We start from the raw sequence: 16,219 nt of genomic DNA on the forward strand, positions 1-16,219 counted from the left end.
AGCTATGGATGGCCTGAGCCCTGCATGTTTGTTTAAGCTAGTTGAAGTTTATGTAAAAAGAGAAGTGTGCCTCCTGGGAGCTTCCTAATGACCTGAAATTATGGGAAACAAGCCAGCCTTAGATCTGCAGAGAGAAAGAAAGGCATTTCCAAAAGGAATTTCTATGCAAGCTCTGTATTTGTGATCTGTAAGAAAAAACAGGGGGGGAGCAGATTTTCCTATACATGTGTTTCAGAAATCCTTCAAAGGGTTTTAGAGAACTCACCTTTGTGTTTGCTCCTCCCCAGCCCACTTTGAAGGAATCTCTACAGCTAAAATGAGAAAGCAGGTGAACAGGCCTTTAAATAAAAGATAAAAGAAGCTAGAGGAAACTAAGCTTGCTCATGAGTGACAAGGCTTCCTGGCTCTTTATTTTAAATATTGAAAAACAAGGTAACGGCTTTATTAAGACAAGAATGTAAACCTGAGGAAACAAAGCTATATACAACGTTTAAAGATACTTTTGTCTGCTCCATCCATCTGTCATTAATTATATTTTCTAATGTTACATTAAGGTCTCACAGAAAGCAGGATCGAACTCCACTACCCTGGTCAGGATCAAACTGTACTTTGAAGTCAAAGGTTTGTTTTTTAAAGTTATGTGCATGTGTGTAGGATTTTACACATGACTACAGTTGCCTGTAGAGGCCAGAAAGAGGGCATTGGATCTCCTGGAGCTAGAGTTTCACACAGCTGTGATCCAACAAACACAGATGATAGGAACTGAACTCAGGTCCTCTACCAGACTGGTAAGTGCCCCTAACCACTGAACCATCTCTTCAGGCCCAGTTTTGCTTTTTTTTATTTTTGCATCATTAACACTATTCCCCTACTTTACTGAATGATTCTTTCCTGAAAAGACACATGGAAAGGAAAACTGGCCATTCACAACAGATCATTTTTAGTAAGAAAACATGATGCTGTAAGTGATCAATTTTATACAGAATAATTATTTTTTGTTCTTTAACTCTCCACCCTATACACAAATATCCTATAATATATATATATACATATATACACTCTTTTTCTATAAATAAAAATGACTCACTACTTATAACTTAAATTTGGGGGAGCTCTGTCACAGACAATCATCTTTCTTGATCATCTATTTTCTTTCATAAATACTTATTGAATAACTGCATTGCCAAATACACACTAGGAGTTGAGGAGACAAAAAAAGCACAAATAAGCACATACTTGCCCCGAGGAAGCTCACAACATAGCAGGGAATGAAAAATGACTACATACACTACTGCTAATAAAAAATGACTGTCAAGTATGAACTCAGTCCAAGGGCATATTTCATCCAGGAGATGAAATCTGAAAGGATGACTAGAAGCCTACCAAGAGAATAAGGAAGACCAATATATCATAGGCAAGAAAATGGAATATATCGTAAGAAAAAAGGGGGAAGAAAACACAGGAGGAATAACAAGCTGAGCTCAGAAACACTTTCCTAGTCAGTTGTGCCCCTCCTACATCAAACCTTGAACTCAGCCCTAGAGTTACAGCATAGATGGTCAGGCCTCTGCCCCATGCATCACACATGTGGATGAGGAGAGAGACACTAAACACCTTTATAAGACAGTTTCTGTAGGAATTCCAATGAAAAATATGAGGAAACTGTATGCTAGAGAGAGGCTGCTCTAGGGTGAGCAATGTTAACAAAGACTGAATGAGAATGAAGAGATAATATTGATGAAGTAGCTTGGAAAGAGAAGGATTACGGGCACAAAAACATATTTCTCATTTTGAGTTTAAAAACTAAGCAAACAGGAAAGTTTGTGAAATATTAAATAGGAGGAACTGGGTGAGGGATCTTGAATGATACTGAGGAGTTGAGACTTTGTTCTGGTTGTTATGGAAACTACAATGAGAGCCCGATGACACTTCTAGGTGTGTCTTTGGAAGGAATCCTGATGTTGCTTGAAGGGTGGGTTAAATCAATTTGAAAACTTATACACAAAACTAAAGCAAAGGTTTCAGAAAATAACACTTATGCATGTAAATATATCACATTCCATTTTCTGATTTATTTTCTATTTCCTTTTTTTAGTAAAGATAGTTAATTCAATATATTGATTTCAGAACCAGTAATGGGTTGCTACTCATGGTTACACTGGATTGGAAGACAGTGGCCACTTAAAATGCCTCTTACTTTCTGATGCAGGACGTGGGGCATCACACAAAACTCAGAGTATCTGTTTTCTTTTAAATGTGACTTTGCATAAAGTAATGATAAGATGATGTCAATAATTATAGATGTTGTGATGGCTGTATTTAATTAGTTTTTAGGTTCCAATGAAGAGGAGTGTTTTAACTAACTTCTTAATGGAATCTAGTTTTAAGCTTTATTAATCTGACTTTGTTTTAAAAGTAAAAGATCCAAAGTGCCTGATAGCACGAGTCAGTTGTGTCAGGGTACTGCAAATTAGTCACAGCTAGAGCCTGAAATTTATCATAGAAATCCCTGGCTGAGAGCCTGACTACCAATCAGAGAGTTGCTAACACTAAGACTCCCATTGTCCTACACTGGGTTCAGTTTTACCAGAAAGAAATTCCACCATGACCAAAGCTCTATTTTAAATCTGCTTATTTTGGTTCTATGCCTGTAATTGTAGCCTAACCATCTAGACTCAGGGCAAGCAAACAGAGCACCATGGTACAGTCATTTCTTTGTGGACTCACTCACAAATAAATGTGCTTTCACTATGAGACAATAATACAAAAAAAAAAAAAAACAAAAAAAAAAACATGGCAGTGTTAACCTTTCCTGCCCCAAAGCTTTTCAAGGTATTACTTTTGCTTCCTCTAAAATATGACCATTTCCAGTTCCCCAAGGAAGAGGAAAATCTCTCCCCCACACTCACAACCCCCAAGAACACACGTGCTTCAGGGAGCTGTGGCTGTATTAACTGCCTGTAGGTTTCCAAGCTTGCAGCAGCTGGTCCATGTCCTAAGCAGCATTTGCTTCCTCCAAACCATGGATGCTGGCCCATCAGTGTGTTTCTCTATCAACTGACAAGCCTTCTTTTCTAACAGTGGAGCCAAAAGCTACATTAGAATCAACCACCAGGGTGTTTAAAGCAGATTACTGAGCTCCAGCTCCAGAGCTTCTGAGTCACACGATTTAAGGCAAATCCAAGAACTTGCATTCTAACAGGCTCCAGAATGCTATTGCTGCTGCTGCTAGTGCTGGTGGTCCGCTGAGAACTATTGCCTATTCAAATCATGTTTTCAACTCCTTTAAGCCCCAACCTTTGTTGTCACAGGTATTGACTTGTAAACTGTAAATGTCTGATAATTATTTACAGAATAACATTTTTTGAATAATTATTAGTTTAACTCACAAGACTTCCTGAGACCTCTAGAGCTCATGAAAAAAACACATGTGATGCATTCCTTACTAAGCATCTATTTTAAAAATATGCCTGGCAGAGTAAGTATAGACACCTATGTATCTTCTTTTGCACTATCACTGTTCATTAACTCAATAATAATAATAATAATAATAATAATAATAATAATAATAAAGTTGAACTCCTGAATTACATGATAACCTTCATTAGTAAAACATAGGAAGATAATTAATTGCAAAATTCCTTTCTATTTTAGGAGAAAGCTTAAACATATATTTCCTTATGTTGCACCCCATGGCATCTTAAACCCATTCACTGCTTTCTGCTTGGTGGGAAGATGTTCTCTCTGCACTAGGTGGCAGTGTAATCCTGAAATTTGAAACCTGAGCTACTAAGGAATCAAAGAATTTGATTTCCCACTATTGTGTAAAAAAGTGATTTTATGCAAATACTCCATTCTTTGTTATTTTCCGTGTGTATAATGTGTAGTGTAATTTATTCCATTTTAGGAGTGCTCTCATGATAAATACACAAATACAATGCCCTCTGATTGTTCACAAAAGCCTGTTAAAGAAAGACAAAATGAACAACTAAAACCAACTCTGCCTTAGATTAACCATGCATGTTCTCTTCATTAACCACCGCCAAGCTGAGCCTTCTGGTTAACAAAACCAACTCTAAGGAGTGAGCTTGGAAGCCACACAGCTTGGGTTTAAACTTCAGCTTTCTAAAAATTTTACTTTTTAGCTGCAAGAAAAATTAATCTCTCTGACTCAGTGTACTTATTTGTAAACACCAAAAAATAAAAGCACTCTCTTTTTGTTGTTGTTGTTTGGTTTTTGTTTTGTTTTGTTTTTTGGGTTTTTGTTTTTTGTTTTTTGTTTGTTTGGTTTTGGTTTTTCGAGACAGGGTTTCTCTGTGGCTTTGGAGGCTGTCCTGGAACTTGCTCTTGTAGACCAGGCTGGTCTCAAACTCACAGAGATCTGCCTGCCTCTGCCTCCTGAATGCTGGGATTAAAGGTGTGCACCACCACCGCCTGGCCTAAAAGCACTCTCGTTATGAACTTACTTTAAGAAGTAAATTAAAACTTAATACAGAACCTGGTACACAATTTTCACTTGACTTATTTTGCTTTTGTCACTCATTCTCCTCTGCTCTTATTCCCCGCTCAACTTCACTCTGCTTCAGTCATTCATTTAGTTCTCCAGAGAAAGTGTGGCTACATGCTAAATATATATATATATATATATATATATATATATTATTATAAATATTTTAATTATTTTATTAAATATATTTTAATTTATTAATTATTAAATTATTAAATTATTAATTATATTAAATATTAAATATGTAATTTAATTATATATTAAAATAAATTATATATATATATATATATATTATATATATATATATCTTAACAATATACACAGCTACTCAAAACATCCACCCAGAGAGGCTGCCCTGCCTCGAGGGTGGGGCCACCACGATGAGCAAGTGTGTGATGGAGAGATGGGAGAGACAGAGAAGCAGAGGTAGAACTGAGACAGGAAGACAGGAAGGGCCAGGCTGATGTGAGTGGCCTGCACTGCCATCCGAGCCCATAGTGATGCCCAGGGCTGTGCTGCAAACAAGGGCTATCTCTGGGTCTGTAGTCCCACTGCTGCCAGAGTCTGTGTTGATGTCTGTGCCTCGTGTTTTCATCAAAGGCCATGTGGATGTTTATAGTCTGAGCTACAGCCTGAAGCCTTGCTGATATCTGTAGGACATGCTGCCTTTGGGGGCCATATTGACGTGGGTGATCCGTGTTGCCACCTGAGGACCAAACTGATGTCCATGGTTCTGGCTGCCTCCAAGGACTTTGTATGGGTCCGTGGTCCTACTGCAACCGGGGAGTCGTGTTCATGGTCTGTACTGTAGCCAGAAAACATGTGGAAGCCCACGATCCGTTCTCCAGCTGACTGTAAAGAGCAAGTTGAGAAAGAGGGACATGGAAGGCTTCTGTAACAACCTCTAACCCCACCCCAACTCCCCCCCAACAAAAAAAAACAAGTAACAGCTTAAACAGGAAGCCATCGAAGAGAACTTTTAAAAACTGTGATGGATGGTGAAGTTAGCTCTCCGCAATTGGTGGCTCCTGGTGGGGATGTGGGAGGGGATAACTCAGTTCTGTTTAAGGGGCAGGCCACTGAGAGTTTGATAGTACCCCAATGAGTGTATAGATAACACAAACTGGACCCTTTTCTTTTTGTCATTTCTTTTGTAATTTTAATTTTGGGGGGCAAGGGAGGGCACCAGGGCTGGGGGAGACTGACATGAAAGGACTGGGAAATGAGTGTGATCGGGATTCACAATGTGAAATTCCTGAAGAATCAATAAAAATATTTAAAATATATGTGTAAATCCACCTAGAGCCACCAAGGTAGACCAACTGATAGACCCCCTTCCTTCCATTTCATACTTTGAGCTATTCACTATGCTTTTATCCTCCTCACAAAACTTCTGTGAATTTGTCCTTCAAGCTCACCTCAACATCAATACCTTCCTGATATTCTGTGATTTTTTCAAGAATGTTTCCTGTCATAATCACTTCTGTAGTTTATAACAATCCAACAAAATAGATGAAGCCAAGCCGCTTTCTTGACGGAGAAGCTAAGTTAAGACATCTGCATGAGTTCATAGTTAGTGATGAAGAAAATACCTTAATCTACTTGTTGAATTGTGAATAGATACCAAAAAGGTCACTAGCAAACACTGTATATCCAGTAATCCGTGCCTATGAGATGCTTTAGTTCGCCAGTCATTGGTGGCCCACACCTTAATCCCAGCACACAGGCAGGTGGATCTCTGTGAGTTCAAGGCCAGCCTGGTCTATAGAGCAAGTTCCAGGACAGCCTCCAAAACAATACAGAGAAACCCTGTCTTAAAAAACAAAAACAAAAACAAAAACAAAACAAAACAAAAAATATGCTTTAGTTCACAACAACCAATGCCTTGAGTCCCTTTATTAAGTAACTTTGTTTTTTACATATACATATATATATATATATATATATATGCATTCTTACACATGCACACAGTTTCTTTGCTTTGGAACTAATATGCAAATATTTTAGAAAATATAGCCATAGGAAATAAAGCAATCACTGGTAGTTTTGCTATGCTGGGATGACTCACTCTTACTATTTTAGCGTGTTTTCTTGAGTTCCTTTCTGCACAGCTATGGGCAAAGTGGACATAACACAAAACTTTACTACCTCTTTAAATGAGCATCGCTTAAAGAACTTAGGCATTTGCCTTCACAAAATCTAAATGCAATCATATGTCACATACAACATATCAAATTCTAGGTAGGGATGTAACTCAGTTGTAGAGCACATAGCTCACAAAATAGCAAATTCCAAGAGTAAAAACTCTTACTTGAAGTCAAAATTGCAGATTTTCATTTAAACTGCTACAACCTTGAGAGAGAAAACATCTATACAGAAAGAGACATTTGAGTCACTGGGGAACGCTCTGCCAGCAGCCTGTGGTTTTTAAAAGATACTTTTTCTCACCCAGAGCCATGTGGATCATAAGCTCACAGGCAAACAGCTAACCAGAAAGCCACAAAGGCATGCACAGACATTCCAGTGGTTCCTAAAGGCGCCCAAAGGAGTCCTTTCTTCTACCTTCTCTCACTTCAAATCTCTCTGAAACCATGACTGATGCCAGGAATAGCAGTGGCAACCGGCACCTGGACAGGTGATAAAGAGCCTTTGTCCTTACTGACTGAGCTTGTAGCCATGAGAAACTGACTGGGCACCAGCATTGGGCGCAGTGATTCCAGGAGGTAGCCAGCTCCTAGAATATCTGCAGGGACATCAGGATACACAGGACTTATGGAAATAGTGTCAGAGGAGGGGAAGGATTAGACTGGTGCTATCTCAGTTGATCCTCACTGAAGGCTTCCCCTGGGGATGGTAGAAGAAAGCATACTTTCTCACTGCCAGAACCTATGCCCAAATATTTAAAACTTCTCTCTTTTTAATATATGTAACTCATCAGCATTGTCATTTTACAAGAGACAAAATAAGGCTCAAAACATTAGGTTGTTAAGTGAAATGTCACATGGCAAGCCATACCAGCCTGAGGTTTCTCTGTCAAGAGGCTTTGCCTGCTTATGACTATGCTCATAAAGGCATGCGCAAAGTGCTTTGCACTTCATTCTGAACCTAATTGTTGACCCTACTTTCCTTCCCCCATTAACTGCTAAATTAAAGGATTTCAAATGTTGGGAAAATGTGTCCCTTTTACTGGTTACAAAGTCAGTGCTCTCATGGAGACATGTTCAAGGGTTTACCACAGCAATGCTTTGACAAAAATAGCAACAGGAGTCATAAATGGGCTTCGTGCATAATGTCTGATGGATTGTGACCATTGCTGTTTTAGGGTTCTTACTCTAAATCCGTTATTACTGACTTGATTTATCAGTAGCATTTGTTGAACTTTCTTGTCAGTGCCCTCAAAGAGTATAGTCCCTGGTAAGTCAAATAAGCTTCAGGGGAAGGCAGCCACTCATGCCAGAATAATTGAGCAGTACAAATTGGACTTGGTTTCTTGTGGTTTGTTTTCAGACACAAAGTTGGGTGAGTAGGGAAGTGAACATACTTCATACTTAAAAGTTATGAAGATGTAGATGCGTGAATACTGTTTAATTTGGGGTAAGCTGTGACTTAGCTTTTGAAAATACTATTTTGTGTCATTCTTCATTTAGGGATTTGGAAAGTGTTATTAGACCGTCTTTGGTAAATAAATAACAGATACAACAACATTTGTGATTTTTCTGATATTAAGCTATCTTTAATATCTTGTCATCAAACCATTTGCTACAATGAAAAATCTAAATAAAAAAAGCTTTAATTTTGTGTGACATAGTTTGAGAAGGGCATTATTGCTGTCTACAAAGTACTTTTAATTTGGAATTTCCGTCAGGACAAGACATAAGAAACACCAAGTGTCCTCATAGCAATACCGAGGGGGAAAGATAGAAGATGATGTCTTCCTAAGAAAAAGATAAGCTATTTTCCATTGCCTAAATTATCATTCTTTTCTCCCATTCGTAGGCTTCTAAATCTCCCTAAAGTCAGGTACTAGGAGGAGCCAACAGCACAGACAGATTAGAAAGCTTTTGTATCCTTAGGAGAAAACTCAAGGGTAAATAGAGATACAGGTTACTTCAAGAAAATAACGATCTAGTAGAATCCATACAGACTCGGTGAGGGCTTCAAGCTGTAAGGATGAAGGCATGGCATCCAGAGTAGGAGATGTGCAGGGAAAATATCTGAACTAAAAGTTGTCCTGACTGGAGAAATGAGTTCTCTAGTGGAGCTCAAAGGGGAGACAAGGAGAAATGCAGAGCAGAGGTGGGGGCCCTCAAAAGGAAACCAGCATGCATGCCCACTGTGTACTCCCCAAAACTTCTGCAGTCAAGCAAAACAATGCAGCTAAGAAGCAATGAAAGAAAAAACGACTCAGAATTATTGGCCTTGCTATGCATAACCTGCTACATAGAACTGGCTCAGAAGCAGATGGAGAAAAATCGCAGCCACACAATGTTTTCCTCACTGTAGATGTTCCCTTTAGCTTTGTTACCTGACAGAACATTGTTCAACATGTAAAATTTACATGCAAGAATTACAGGAGGAACCAGGAAATATCTGTCTCTTGGTGCAGTATTAGGGAATGGCATCTGGCTCTAGATTTTTACCACAGTAAATATGTCCATAAATATTTCCAGTAAGACGAGAAAAAATAGCACAGTAAAGATGAGAAAAAATGGCTTTCATGTTATATCCAGGAGCCAAATGATAAGCCCTCTTAGGTGTGTTATTGTGAGCGGGTATTTTGAAAGAAATATTAGTTAGCCCTTGCTACGCTGTAAATCATCATAAAAAGGTGGTGGTTTAAAAGAAATTGAAACATTTTTTAAAGCCTCGGGGGTTTATAATGTTGCCTACAGCACCCACTACATTTATTTCTATTACCGTGTCCAGAGTTACACTAACTGGAAATGGTGCAGTAGCAATTCATGGTTTTGCCTTAAAATTAAGCACTTTCTGACAAACCTGAGCACTGCTGTTTTCTCAAGTGAGAAACTGTAAAACTGAATTTAGTACAAAATTTGTCTAGTTACATGATGTCTTTTCCAATGAGACCACAAGTCTGGTACCACCCACCTCTTCGTATCATAACACAAGCCCCTACCTTCCGCTCCTTTTTAACAAGTCCCACCTTGTCCTATAAGAAGGCTTAAAAGAATCCTGAGAGAATTGTGGTCACATAATGGTGACCTGGCACCTTCAGTCATGTGTTTTCCATTCTGTGTGCTCACCCTGATGACATGATGCTGCATTTCCTCTCAGAGACAGAAAGGCATAAAAGAGAATGCAGGGGCATCTAAACTCAGAGAACTCGGATTGGAGTTCTTATTCCATCTGTGTGCTTCCCCTCATTAATGTTATAACACCGCCAAAAAGCAGGACTTCCAATAAGACTCAATGAGTTATTCCCCATAGGGGAGCTTCATCAGGCATAAAGCATTCTACTCTGCAAAGGCAAATATTATTTCACCAACGTTTAGTAAAGACCTATTACTTTTACATGCACGATACAGATTTGAACACTCCATAGAGATCAAACCTGAAGAAGGCAATTTCCCAAATGTCAAGACCCGTACAAGATTGGAGAAGAATAAAGATGTATGCGTTAATAATTGAGATGCAAGACAGTGAATAGTAACCATCTTAAAAATCTCCCCGGGACATTGGGTCTGTTTGACAAATCTCCATGAAACTGACCGTTGAAGTATATAAAGGGAAACATGGTAGTTAGTCACTGTCACCTGTTCAGGCAAGACAGACACACAGCAATGACGACATGTGCAGGTAATTATAAATTCTAGAGAGAAAGTGCATACTGGAATTACCCCAATCTGACAGAAAGATATAAATGAAGGCTTGGTTTAGATGATCCAAGTTTGTTGGAAGGAGTGAGAGTTGGAATTTGTTTCCAAAGCCTGGATTTTTTCACTTGCAGATGGGTGGAAAGACCCAGATCTGGCGTTGGGTGGACCAGTCAGCCCTATAAGCAAATGGATGCTGGGACAACATGGAAAGGACTGAAAAGGTTCAGCTGAGCTTGGAAAATAGCTTACTAAGAGTAGCAGTATTATGCCATCCTAGAGCCCTCATCCAGTGGCTGATGGAAGCAGAGACAGACATCCACAGATATACTCTGAACTGAACTCTGGGACTTACTTGAAGAGAGGGAGGAATGAAGATCGAAGGGGTCGGCACCAGGTTGGAGAAACCCACAGAAACAACTGGCCTGAACAAGGGGGAGCACATTGACCCCAGATGCTGTCTGGGAGGCCAGTACAGGACTGATCCAGACTCCTGAACATGGATGTCAATGAGGAGGCCTCTGCACTCCAGGGGGCCCCTGGTAGTGGATTAGTATTTTTCCCTGATGTAAGAAGGAATTTTGAGAGCCCATCCCACTCTTGCCCTGGACACATGGGGAAGGGCCCAGGCCCAGCCCAGGATGATGTGGTGAACTTTGTGGAGCCCTGGTTGAGGGCCCTACCCTGCCTGGGGAGTGGAGGGTGGATGGGGTGGGGTAGGTCGGGGGGGTGAGGGGAGGGAGAGGGAGAAGGGATTGACATGTGAAACAAGCTTGTTCCTAATTTGAACTAAAAAAAAAAAAAAAAAAAAAGAGTAGCAGTAAAGTTAGCCATTTGTTCCAGGACACAGCTGACACCCAATTGCAGTGCCATGTCCAAACACCTGACAGAAGCAACCTAAAACAGGCATATTTATGTTAGCACACAGTTCAGAGGAAGTCTGTCATGGTGGGGAAGGTATGGCAGCAGGAGAGGCCCTGTACAAGGATGGGAGCTCACAGCGTGGCTTGGCCACTTCTAGGAACATCAGGAAAGAGAAAGAGCTTAGGTAGGAGTGTGCTTATCCTATCACCCTTAAGACCCACTCCTAGTAGCCTATGTCCCAGCAAAATCTTTTATAGCAAAAGTTTCACAACAACTCAAAACAGTGCCACCAGCAGGAGACCAAGCATCCAGAGGCTGTGAGGAACATTTCAGATTTAAACTAGAAAACAGAAGAAGAATTGTGTCAGTAGAGGCCAGGGAGCTAATGTGTGGGAAAAAGAAGTTTGGAGAATAGTATCTTGACAAGGGTTTTCTGGTGGCTGTTGCCTGTTGCGATAAATCTTTTTGCCAAATGCCACCTGAGCCCCACTACCACGTGTGAGCTTTACGCCAGCCACCTGCCCGAGTTAGACCCAAATGAATACACAGAAACTTGTATTAGGTTCAAAGCTGCTTGGCCAATGACTAGGATTCCTCATCTGTTAGCTCAGTCTAAATTATCATAAATCTACATATTTTATAAGACTTATCTTATCGGACGCCTTACTGGCGTCCCTCCTTGCCAGTGGCTCACATCCTGCCACTGGAGGAGGCGAATGGGAAAAAGGGGCCCTTCCTGTTTCTCCTTGCTATGTCACTTCCTGCCTGGATCAGCACTTCTCTACTACATTTCCCAGAATCCTCTTTGACTTCTAGTCCCGTCTAACTTGCTGTCTCATTGACCACACAGTATTTTATTTAACAATCAATAAGATAAACATACACAGTACATTCCCCATCAGTTGCCTATTCATTTGCTTTATTGATAATAAAATAACTACATGCTAGACTTTTCTAAGCACTCTAACTATATTAATTTATCTTCAAATAATAACTCTGAGTCATGGGTATGGTTATTCCTGCACTGTAAAGACGATGAAGCTGAGAACAGAGAGAAACTGATTGGAATCGTGATATGAGGGAAAGAAGCCAGTTCAGAGAGGAAGAAGACAAGAGGAAGAATGCTACTGAAGCTCAAAACAGGAAGTAAGATACATGGGATTGTTGTAATGCTTCTCTTTATACTTCGTTTTTTTGAGATTTGTTATGTATATAGTGTTGCTGGCAGGACTGTAGAGGGCACCAGATCTCATCATAGATGATTGTAAGCCACCATGTGGTTACTGGGAATTGAACTCAGGACCTCTGGAAGAACAGCCAGTGCTCCCAACCTCTGAGCACTTCTCTAGAATAGGCACTTTACATCAGAACACTAACTAATGTAAAAATAAGAGACTAAGCTCGCCATGGTGACACAGGCCTGTTTTCACAGCACTTTAGAGGCAGGGGCAGGAGGAGCAGTGTAGCCAGACCCTCCTCGGCTATTCAGCAACTTCAAGACCAGCCTACAGGAGACTCTGTCTCAAAAACCTTGATGCCTTCAAATTATTCTACACTTGTTCTGTGCAAAAACTATTTCTGTTGCTGTGGTAACACATCCCACAGTAACCTCAACACTAGGGAGGCAGAGATGATGGAGCCCTAGAGCTTGCTTCCCAGTCAGTGTAGTCAATTTGGTTAGGGCCTGGCTCAGTGAGGGACTGTGTCATAAAAAAAAAAAAAAAATCTGAACAAAAGGTGGCGAGAGATTGAAAAAGACCCCTGATCTCTATGTATATGAATACCCACATGTATGTGTGTACACACACAAAACCTGCAAAAACACTTTCTGATAATATAGTTTCTTGCCTCATATATGAAATTCTCAAAAATTTTTAAGTAATATTAAAATTTATCAAGTAAAAGTAACATATAAATAAAGAAGCAAAAGATCTCAAAAAACGAAGAAGAACTTAGAGCATGGAGTCTTAATTTTTTATTTTAATTAGAAAGAAGATTATTTTACATGTCAATCTCAAGTCTCTCTCCCTCCCCTTCTGCCCTGCCCCCTCCCCCAGCTAACACCCTACCTATCCCACACCCTTTCTGCTCCCCAGGGAGTGTGAGGCCTTCTGTAGGGGGTCTTCAGAGTCTGTCATATCCTTTGGGATAGGGCCTAGGCCCAACCCCTTGTGTCTAGGTGGAGTCTTAATTTTTCTTATGCCCATCATCTAGCCCCTGGTATATAATGGAGAAGGGGTGTGTGTGTGTGTGTGTGTGTGTGTGTGTAAGAGAGAGAGAGAGAGAGAGAGAGAGAGAGAGAGAGAGACTTTATAAATTTAAAGGAAAAGCCATTAGATCCAACAATACCCAACCTCTTGGTAATATAGCCCCAAACTTAGCTTTCAGTATGCTAAATGGCCCTATATTGCTGTCCTCAAGTATTTTTAGAATCTGCTTTCAGTTCTATCCACCCTTCCTTCCACTATTGCTTTCCCTACTAGACCATTGTTACTAGACCTTAGAAAACAGAGCCAGCCTTGGGGCAGCCAGATGATCTGTTCTTATTTTCTTGAGGTGGAGATTCAAGAAATGAGATAGATAGCCAAGTGGTCATTAGAGGATATTACCATTTGGTTTCTTTGTCATGTTCATAGGCTAGGGTAAGTTATGAATTAAATTTCAGTCTTTTACACTCAATCGTAAAATAGATTTCTTCCAATCTTGTGATTAGTTGCTCAGCTGTTGGTGCTAATGTAGGGGAGGATAAGGCAAATTGGCCCCTTTTATTAATAATTTCTATATGTGTATACCTCCCCCTCCTCTCCTTCCCTCTAAATGAAATTGTCCCTGAAATTCATTCACCTGAGGTCCCTCCATAGTATACATTCAGAACTCAAGAAAAGAAAACTTGCTTCCCAGGTCCCATCCCTAAGAGCCACTTTTCTTCCTAATTCCAACACAGGCCTAGTGGGGCTGCCTGAGAGAGGAGGCAGTTACAGCATCTTTTCTCTCTCCAGTTGCTACCCCTTTCATCTTCCTGCACTCAGCACACCCATCAGAAAGGAGGGCATTAATTACACTGTGAACATACTTCACACTTCTCCCTTGAGACATGAGAGTTTGAGACCTCCCCAGAGAAGGAAGGGGACAATGCCTTCAAAACAGAATGTATAGTCTTTTCTCAATCTAATTATAGGGGAGCATTGCCTGGTATCTGGGAACTATTTGTCAACCTCAGTTTTTGATCCATTGCCAAAATTAAAGTTCTTAAAAAGATCATGTTAAAATTATAGGGTATCAGCTGGGCAGCGGTGGCACATGCCTTTAATCACAGCACTCAGCAGGCAGAGGCAGGCAAATCTTTGAGTTCAAGGCCAGCCTGGTCTACAGAATGAGGGATACACAGGTAAACCCCCGTCTCAAAAAAAGAAAAAGAAACAAACAACAATACAAGGTGTCTTTTAGAGGAATTCAAATACATGGATCCACTTGCAGAAACACAGATTTATTTGGCCTGAGATAGGCCATAGGCACAAGCACTTCTCTTTTTTTTTTTTTTTTTTTTTTTTTTGAGACAGGAATTCTCTGTATTGTGCTGGAGGTTGTCCTGGAACTTGTTCTGTAAACCAGGCTGGCCTCAAACTCATAGAGATCCACCTGCTCTGCCTCCCGGGTGCTGGGATTAAAGGTCAGTTGTGGTGGTGCATGCCGGTGGGATTTGCTGAAGGAGGCAGAGGCAGGAGGATCACGGGTTCGAGGCCAGCATGAGCTACACATTTCTCAGAAGCACTTCTTAATACCTCCCAATCCTGTACTCTGATCCTAACCATCTAAGAAATAGTACAGTCAAAATCCATTGACTCCGAGACAATACAAAAACCTAAGAACTTTACATGTGGTTGAACACACACACACAGACACACCATGAATAGGGGAACACGTTCTAAATCTAGTTCCTTTTTAATTAAGATAATGAGTTTATGTGAGGTTAAACTAGAGTCAAAGCTATTCACCAAATTATGTCTGTTTTCTACAAACATGCACACAAACATTAGACTAAAACAGCACACTCAAGGCTATTCGCAGGACAAACTAGGCAACCTGACCTCATTTACACCAGATGTGTGTGGCATCAGCAATGAAGCAAAGTAATTTGAGGCAGAAAACTGTATGTTAATAAGACTCAGCCATGAAAGCAACAGAAGTGTATTACTGCTAAAAGTAATTGGAAAAGGCCTTAGTACTTTTAAACGACCATGCCATCAAAAAGCTCACATAGCCTTGGATTTGTACATCTGTGTATATATAGGGAGCATTGAGATGCAAATGTCATGCTTAACTTAATTCCTACCTTCAAAGTATATACAGATCAACATTCAGATTAAAGAAAAGAATGTTCATATCTAAAATAATAAAACTTGGGGCTGGAGTGGTAGTTCAGCAATTAAGAGTACTTGCTGCTCTTCCAAAGACCTATGTTCACAACTCTCTATAACTCCAGCTCCAGGAGATCCAAAACCATCATCCCTACAATCATCAGTGAAGGCTAAAGAATTAAACCCAAATCAGAAGTCATGAAGCAAGACAATTTCACACTCTGTGTTAATGGTTAGCTTGCAGAAGCATTATCTCTGGTTGTATTTGCAGCTACTTTTCCTTCTGGGTAGATTCCACTTTTCAGGCTAGACAGCTCTATTTAAAAAAGACCCTTAATAGAGAGCCTTCTTGTGGCAGCTGATGAGAGCAATGCAAAGACCCAGAGTCAAACCTTAGGAGGAAAAAGAGCCCAGGTTGGAGGTCTCCATTGGGTCCCTACTCTTGGAGCTGTGGTGAACCCCGAGGAAGTGGGGGAGGAAAAATTACAGGAGCTGGAGGGATTGAGAACACCAGTAGAACACAGCTCACAGAATCATCTAAACAGGGCTCATAGGGGCTCACAGAGACTGAAGAGGCAATCACAAGGCCAGCGTGGGTCTTGCTAGGTTCTCTGCAGATAGGTTACAGTTATTCAGCTCGGTGTTTTGTGGGATTC

The sequence above is a fragment of the Cricetulus griseus genome (genome assembly GCF_003668045.3).
Source record: "Cricetulus griseus strain 17A/GY chromosome 1 unlocalized genomic scaffold, alternate assembly CriGri-PICRH-1.0 chr1_1, whole genome shotgun sequence".
In the NCBI taxonomy this organism is placed as follows: Eukaryota; Metazoa; Chordata; class Mammalia; order Rodentia; family Cricetidae; genus Cricetulus; species Cricetulus griseus.